Source organism: Rattus norvegicus, chromosome 2 (assembly GCF_021556685.1).
Source record: "Rattus norvegicus strain SHRSP/BbbUtx chromosome 2, alternate assembly SHRSP_T2T, whole genome shotgun sequence".
Taxonomy (NCBI): domain Eukaryota; kingdom Metazoa; phylum Chordata; class Mammalia; order Rodentia; family Muridae; genus Rattus; species Rattus norvegicus.
Window position 1 is genome coordinate 218,576,045 of NC_141535.1, and position 8,332 is coordinate 218,584,376.

Consider the following 8,332-nt stretch of genomic DNA (forward strand, 5'->3'; position numbering starts at 1 on the left):
CTTTATGCTGGTATCATTATATTAGGCATGTGCTGTACCACTGGCCCACTGTGATGGTTTAAATAAGAACTATCCTTCAGAGCCGTGGGTATTTGAACACTTGGTTCCAAGTTAGTAGTACTACTTCAAGAGGTTTAGGAGGCATGACCGTTTGGGAGGAAGTGTGTCACTGGTACTGGAGGAAGTGCGTCAGAGGGGGTGGGTTTTAAGTGTTTAAAGTCTTGCTCCACTTCCCGTTGTCCCCTCTGCTTGTATTTGTGGGTGAGGATTGAGGTCTTAGCTTCCTGCTCTGGATGTCATCCCTCTGCCTACTACCATGCCTGTCCACCGAGATGGACTCTTATCCCTCTGGAATAAACCTTTCTTCCATAAATCAGTTCTAGTGACAGTGTTTTATTACAGAAACAGGAAATTAACCAACACACTTGCATACCTAACCTGTGTCACTGGATCTGATTACTATAGAGTGGCATTCATAGTAAGTTTTAAAATCAGGAGGTGTCAGCCTTTAAAATGTCATTTTAAAACATTGGCTTGGCTACTCTGAGCCATTTTTCATATGAATTTTAGGACAGCTTGTTGATTTCTTAAATAATATATAAAAAATAGCTTGAGAATTCTCAGTGTTCACAGAGGAATAGTTTATTCCAATAACTAAGAACTGCAGAGACTTAAAAGGAAACTCCTTTTTTTTTTTTTTTGAGACAGGGTTTTGCTAGGTAGCCCTGGCTGTCTTGATACTCTCTACGTGGATCATACAAACCTTCGAACTCACAGAGATCTCCCAAGCACTGAGATTAAAGGCACATGACAATACATTTTGCCCCACCATCTTTAATCTTAAGAAAAAAAATTCTACAAATATGTCAGTTATCAATTTATTGCTTCTCAACTCCAGATTCACTGTTGAGTTTGCTCTTGGGCGATGAATAGGGTTCTTATAACTATCTCCTTTTGCAGTGCTCTCAATGTGAAGTTTTCCCAGGCAAATCTGTTAAAGAGTGTCTACTGCTGCTTCTGACAGCTGCTGCATGGTAAGTTAAAAGCACAGGTTGGAGGACATCTTGGGAAACTGCTTCCGCCACCTACCTAGAATATGTGGCCACTGGGTGATCTTCCAGTCCAAACCCAGCCTGGTAAAAAGCTTTCATAGACTTCCTATCATAGAGATTGAGATTCAAAGGCTTCTTGCCCACATACGTTTGCATTTGCATGAGGTTTTCCAGTGCAGGGCTCCATTGAAACATTAATGGCTTTCCAGGCTCTGTGGCTTGCCTGTTCCCCAGGCTTCCACAGGCAGTGCTTGCCTGCCTGCCTGCCTGGTAGTTGATCAGCTGGCACTGTGACAGGGTCCTTAGACTTTAGTACAGCTGACTCATGATGGATGTACCCTTCAGGCCATAAAACTCAGCAGCATGAGACAGTACCGCCTGCCAAAATGAGACAAAGACGTAATCCATCAAAGTCCATGGCTCTGGAGATGTCTCTAAATGGACTAACTTTCCTTTATGACTTCCGTCGTCATTCAGCTTCTGGGCAACTGTTCTTGCTAACTGAAGTATGTCAGCCCAGAATGTGGTTTCTGTGCTTAAAAGTTCACTTGGTATTCCAAGAAAAGCTAGATGCTCCACTGGGATCCCAAACACCCAGGATAGTCACTGGCTGGCTAACCAAGACTTTCTATTGCTTAAACCCATGCCTGAGCAGTCTTCTCTGGTGGATACTGCACAACAGCGTCCCTTGCCCTCTGTAGAGAAGCCCTCTGCTTGCCCAATGACCCCAGATCAGTCCTAACCAGGACAAACTTCTGAGCATTTCCATTTACATAATGAAACTACACTATACCCTCTCCATTCCCGTCTGAGGGACTGCCACTGTTCTTCCAGCCTTGTTTGTCCTTGGCCATCTCTCTCAGGTCTAGCTGTCTCATAGTCGTTAGTGGTTACTTTCTGTAAGAGTTTACTGATTCTTTATACACTTCTCTTGTTTCACCTACTTTGCAATTGGAACTAAGATAACCCAAGAAATAGTATTTATAAGGCATAGGACAGTAGTAGGTAATGTGTTAAGAAAGCCGAGAGTAAGGTGAAGAGGTGGGGCTCACCATCTATTTATTGACAGGGTGAGGAATAATTCAGTGAGCAATTTGATATGAACGTTGGAACATTGGAGGACTGGAAAGGACTGCCTGTGAAGTGTCACACAGACAATGGCCTTTGCTGCACTTTCAGGGTAAAGACATTTACAAACCACACTGACCTCTTGGTGCCAAACAGATGTCGCTTTACGTGTAATGGAAAATAAAATAATCTTGCCTCGTGTTCTGTTACTAAGCTGGTTGGAGTTGACGAAGAAGGCACTGAAGATAGAAGGAGAGATATTCAAATATGAGTAGGTCCCTGATCCCCCCAGACCTAAGATTTTAAAATTGTTATCTCCTCAGAATTCCATAACCCAACCGCCTAAAAGAACAGCTTAGAGGCTAGAAATGAACACCTGTGTCTATGAGGGTGCTCCCCCACCCACTAACCCACTCCTGCCTCACTGCTCTGTCATCCCCCGATTCTAGGCATTGAATCACCACAGGACCAAGGGCCTTTACTCCCATTGATGCCCAAAAAAAGTCATCCTCTGCTACATAGGCGGCTGGAGCCATGGGTCACTCCATGTGTACTCTTTGGTTGGTGGTTTAGTCCCTGGGAGCTCTGGGCAGTCTGATTAGGTGGTATTGTTGTTCTTCCTATGGGGTTGCAAAACCCCTTCAGCTCCTCCAGTCAGAAGCTCCTTCTGCCATCAAGCTGGTTGTGGTGACTCACACCAGTAGGATTTGCTGAGGGTTGCAGAGGCAGGAGGGTTATGAGTTTGAGGCCTTCCAAATGTTTTCAGCCTGCTGAGTAGAATAGATGTGGGCTGCTCCAGAAGGATTCCTTCTCTTTGAGGTAGCAACCACACTGGTTTATTTATTTTCCTATAAGAATACCAAGTACACATTACTTTTTATTTTCCACTTTCCTTGCCAAAGCCTGTTAACTTTCCACCATCTTTTCACAGATAACCTAATAAATAATTCTGATTTATGGAGCTATTCAAAGCATGGCCTGTGGAGTAGCAGGCATCACTTGGGACCTTATTAGAAAAGCAAATGCTTAGCCCTTGCCTTGAACTGGCTGTTTCTGAATCCCTGGTGTGTGCCGCCCTGAGATTGCCACTCCCTAGGCCAAGCATATACAAACCATAACATTCCACTCCCTGGCCCCCATAGGCTTGTTCAAACACATGAGTTTATGAGGGCCATACCTAAACATGGCATAATAACAAAAAGTACATTTAGTCCAACTTCCAAAGTCCTCATAGTTTATAGCAGTATCAAAAATGTCTAACAATTTTCTTTACAAAGTCCTTTGACTTTTTCCACCTGAAATTGCCCTTTAGATCCACCAGTCTATCAGGTATTTTGTCATTAAGGTTCTGTTTAAAATGTGACCTCTACAGTCAATGGTGAAGTGACCCATGGATGGTCCCATGGGTGCTGTCATGGGACTGCTCAATTTGGTCCTCAAAATAACCAGACATGCTTAGACTTCGTGGCATTTGTCTCCTAGCTTGGTTTTGCCACTCTGGATTTGGGAAGAAAACCCAGTTTCTCTGCTCTTAACAGTGGGGTTCTGTGTGGCTCTTAAACCGGAGGAATTGCTAGTGTTTATGGAGCGAGCACAGCCACTATCAGTTTTGGAAAAAAAAGGGGGGTGGGGGATGGGGAGGGACTGGAATTGTCAGAGAACAGGACAAAAGAAGCAGTAGAAAGCACTTCCTTTGCTATCCGATACCCCTTCTTGTCAGATGAGTCCTCAGGCAGCTAGCTCTAGCCTGGGCTGGACTCCAAGGCAGGTGTCTCCTACCCCAGGTGTCAGAGCTTCCCCCAGGGAGTCAGTGTGCAAGCGTCAGAGGCAGTGTTCTGCAAGCAAGCCCAGCTGAGCGCAAGGTTAGAGTGAGGACAAGCAGTCCAAATCTGGGTCACACAGCTCTGCGAGGACACTTGCTAGTGAAAAGGGAGAGGGGAGCTTGGATTTACAGCAACTGGCTATTGTTCCACAGATACACTCGGTAGCTTTCAAAGGGCAGAAGAAGAATGAGTGGGTTAAAGCCCAGGAACACAAAAGTTTGATGGTGTCAAATAACAAGGAAAAATTAAATCAAGGGGTTGGAAACATTAAATCTGGGTATTTGCACACCTGTCCTGCGCTTAAACTCACTCAGGCTCACACATGTCAACCAATCAATCTTTAAAAAGAGAAAGAAAGTTAAAACAAAGGCCACACCCACCAAAAGTACAATTATACATTAAACGCAGTATGATGCTCTGAAGTAAAATGCTAAACTTAAGTTGGTTCGAGGAAAGGTGTTTTCTTATATTTTTAAAAAGTAAAGAAGTAGGACTTACTTCAAGAGTGGCTTCCTCAGAGTTCTGGATCTTTCCCGGGATACTCAGGCTTTGCCATTCTCTTCATGCTAGATTTAGCCTCAGGCTGACTTTTCTCTTGGTCACCCAGGAACTAATGGGTCCCCTCATTGGGAAGTGAGTGTTTACTTCTGCAGCTGCCCATCGAAAGCCTTGAGCATCCTGTTGACTGGAGTACTTCACTGCAGCTGGGGAGGGCATCTTCATGGTCAGAGCAGGCAGGATGATCAAGATAGTTGATATTTTAAACCCTTCTCAAATGCCTTAGGTGGAAGTAGAGTGAGATTTGTCGAGAGTTGAGAAAACTGTGATTTCCAGCTCACTTCCTCTTCAGGCGTGAGAAACGCTCTTGCCTTGTTCCTGCCAGCGCACGACCTGAGATGTTTCTGAAAAGAGAGGTGCATTTACTCTTTCCAAACTGAGAGGAACAAAGAAGTAAGCTGTACAGTTAACAGGCTGTGGAGACCACAGTTCTGTTGCTTCTGGGGATGGGAAGAGCCATGCCACTTGGTCCACATGGACAGGACTTCCCATCTTCATCATAGCGGCGATTGCCTGGCCTACTGGGGTCTGGGAAGGGGTGGCTGCTGCCTTCTGCTCTCAGATGATGGATGTCCTTTTAGCATTATCCATCCTTTGACGGGCTTTTTACTTAACGCAGTTTTGTAATCCATTGGGTTAGGTTTTTAAAACTGTCTCTCTCTCTCTTACTTTTATGTGAAGAATCAGCAACCCCCTTATTGCTAATTTGCAAATTCCTTCTAAGTAGTTTTTTATTTTTATTTTTTAAATTTTTACAATAAACTTCTGTTGAAAACTTTCCACCAGTTCACACGTGGGTGCTTAGGACATTCATAGTAGCGCTATCAGCTGGGCTGATACAGTCTAAAGTTTGTAGACTAATGCTCAGCTGGTTGTGAAGTCATCATTTCTTTAAATTTGTCCATGGGGGAGTATTCACAAGGGGACTAGAAACTGTATGAACAAGGATCTCACTACTGAGTGTGCACACACGCACACACACAGATATTCTTTTCATATATATACACATATGTGAACATGTATACATGTATATATATGAAGTTGGACTTGTACTTTAAGCAAGAATTTATATATATATATATATATATATAAAATTTATAAATGAAATGAACTCAAAATAATACAAGATCTAAACATAACTTTTAGAAATATAAAGAATCTAGAAGGTTACGTAGAGACGTGTAAGCAGGGACATTGGGAGGTAGTCACAATAGATTTTGGTAGGTAGTGACTTCATGAATGAGATTAGTATCTTTCCAAAGACCCCAGACACCGCCATCACCCAGATGAGGATGCCGAGAGAGAAGAGTGGCTTGTGAAACAGGAAGCAGTCCCTTGATGGTTAGTTACTACATCTGTCAGAGCCTTGATTACCCACTTCCCCAGGACTGTGGAACAGCTTTCTGTTGTCGAAGAGTTGCCCTATATTTAGCATTTTGTTACAGTAACTTGAATTTCTCGAGACAGAGGCAGGGGCTTTTTTAAGACAGGTCGCATTGATCTTTAGACGGTGTCTTCCTCGGGGCTCTCTCTACAGAATAGAACCAAACAAATGGATACATATAACAAAGAAAATGTACTCATTACTGGACACACATGGCCTGAGTAGTCCAGCAGTGGCTGTCTGTACATTAGCGAGACAGAGAACCTGGTACCTACTTACAGTTCCAGTATGGTGCTGGAGGTCTAGGGGATCCCCGGAGACACTGGTCATTAGTCTGGGTTGGAAGCTGCACTACATGGCCTGCGAAGGATGGTAGTTGTACCAATGGTAAAGTTGAGGTACTCACCAGCGAGGTGCAAAGGCAAGCAGGCAAAGAGCAACTGTTTCCCCATTTACCGCTCGACCATTGCCGGAAGGTACTTCCTACTCCCGGGGAGTCTCAACCCCTCAGGTAATCCTAGGAAACCTCTTACAGAGGAGCCAGCAATGTGTCTCTTGGCCAATTCCAGATGCAATCAATGTGATAGCTGAGATTAACTACCTAGTCAGCAAGGTCAAAGCTAGAGTCTGTCCGAAAGGGGAAAAGACCGAAATGTATCTCTGCACATGAAGCAGGATGCCACATGTTAACATAGAACTGTACGAACTGTCCAGTCTCTATGATGACATTGGTAGGGTTACAGGGAGGATGGAGGAGGGCAAATTCCATAATGTGTTGTTTTTCCTGGACTGGGAGCTTGATGCTAAACCTTTTTGAAGAATGAGAGTGGCTTCCCCTAGACTGTCACGAGTTAAGATCTAACTGTTTATAATAGGGTTATTGAAATTAAAGGATAGCTTTGGCCTTGAAATCACTACTCTCGTATTACAGGATGTTCCTGGGGTTGGAGAGATGGCTCGTAGGCTACAGGTGGGCACTGGTATTGTGTGCAACCAAGTTTGGTTCTTAGCTGTTATGTTGGGCGACTCACAATGACCTGTAACTCCAGGGCTACAACACCTTCTTCTGACATCCATGGACAACTGTTCTCATGTATCTGCTCTCTATAGACACAATGTAAAATAAAAATTAAAAAAATAAAATGTTATCATAAAAGCTTTTTGTCTAGAATACAGTTTATTCTACCTTCAGAATTTTGCCTGTGTTTCATAGAAACTGTATCGTTTGTGGTTGAGCATTTAAGGAAAGAGTTGAGGACAAACACATCCTGAGCAGTTATAAAGCAGCAAGCCGTGTTAGGAGCTGTGGGAAACTGCAGAGCCCACAGCCACACCCTGTATCACGTGCTGGACTGGTGCTGACAGGAAGTAGCATGTTTGCAAACTCTGACTTTGCCTTGTCCCTGGAAAGCCACCAAGAACAGTGACTTATTTAAAGGCCACTGTGGGGATCCTCAACTTGGCCTCCAGGGGAGAAGTCAGATGGTTGGGGTGTCTCTTCTCCTTAACCCTGCATCGGACTCCTGGTTGGAGTCATTCTTCTGGGCCCAGGAACACCTCTTTATAGAAGTGGGTCTGAGAAGGACAAAGCTGGGAGAGTCTGCTCCAGGCTGCACCTTCTGCTCCTGATCCACCCCTCCCCGACCATGCACACAGTAAGGATTTTATTTCCATGGTAGTTTGGAGTTTCTTTACCTAATCTTACACACTCACTCTATCCAAAGGCTTGACTACTCCCCCCCCCCCCCCCAAAAAAAACGTGGCACATTATAGTTTCCTCCTGGCATTACCTTCACTTTTTCAACTGTTCTCAGAACCAGGAAGTCATTCTTCATGCAATTTGACCTCAGGCCTCTCTTCCCACAGCTTATCTGAGAATCAGCATTTGGCTTGTGGCTGTAACTGAATATCTGTCAAAAAGTTGAGGGAGGAAGGGTTCCTCCGCACAGTCCGAGGAGACAGGGTCTACCTCAGGTGACAGCATGATGACAGGTGTCTTAAAGCTGGCAGGAGCCCAGCTGGCCTCATCTGCTCACACCCTGGCGGAACAGAAAGCAGAGAGCATTCGAAGTGGAGCTGGGCTGTAAAACCCACAGAGTCCATGCCCACAGATCCACTCCCACTCCCTGCACCAAGGCACCGACGCCCAAACATTCCACAGCCTTCTAAGACAGCATCACCAGCTGTTCATGCAGATCCATAGTGGACAGTCCATGCTCAAAGGACAATTCTATTCTGCAAGTGTGCTGTTGCTGACTAGTGCCCTTATCGAAGTCCCCCCCCCCCCCGGAAGCTGGAAGGCCACAGATGAATCAGAATAAGACCTGTGGAGTGACTGCCATGTTTCTCTCTAAGAAAATGACTTGTATCTTTCCTCTCATACAGACACATTGTTACCAGAACTGCCTTGTTCCATTAGAAGGTTATAAGAAGAGGTAGGAATTGAA

The 8,332-nt window shown here is 44.6% G+C and overlaps 1 long non-coding RNA gene across 1 annotated transcript; it reads right to left on the reverse strand.

Annotated features, from left to right (window-relative positions):
• Positions 1 to 818: 818 nt before the first annotated feature.
• Positions 819 to 7,915, reverse strand: LOC120101099 (uncharacterized). Its single transcript, XR_015672544.1, has 4 exons — positions 7,676 to 7,915; positions 4,442 to 4,845; positions 2,260 to 2,359; positions 819 to 1,430 (listed from the first exon to the last, which is right to left on the reverse strand). It is a non-coding gene; the product is annotated as an uncharacterized LOC120101099 (long non-coding RNA).
• Positions 7,916 to 8,332: the final 417 nt, after the last annotated feature.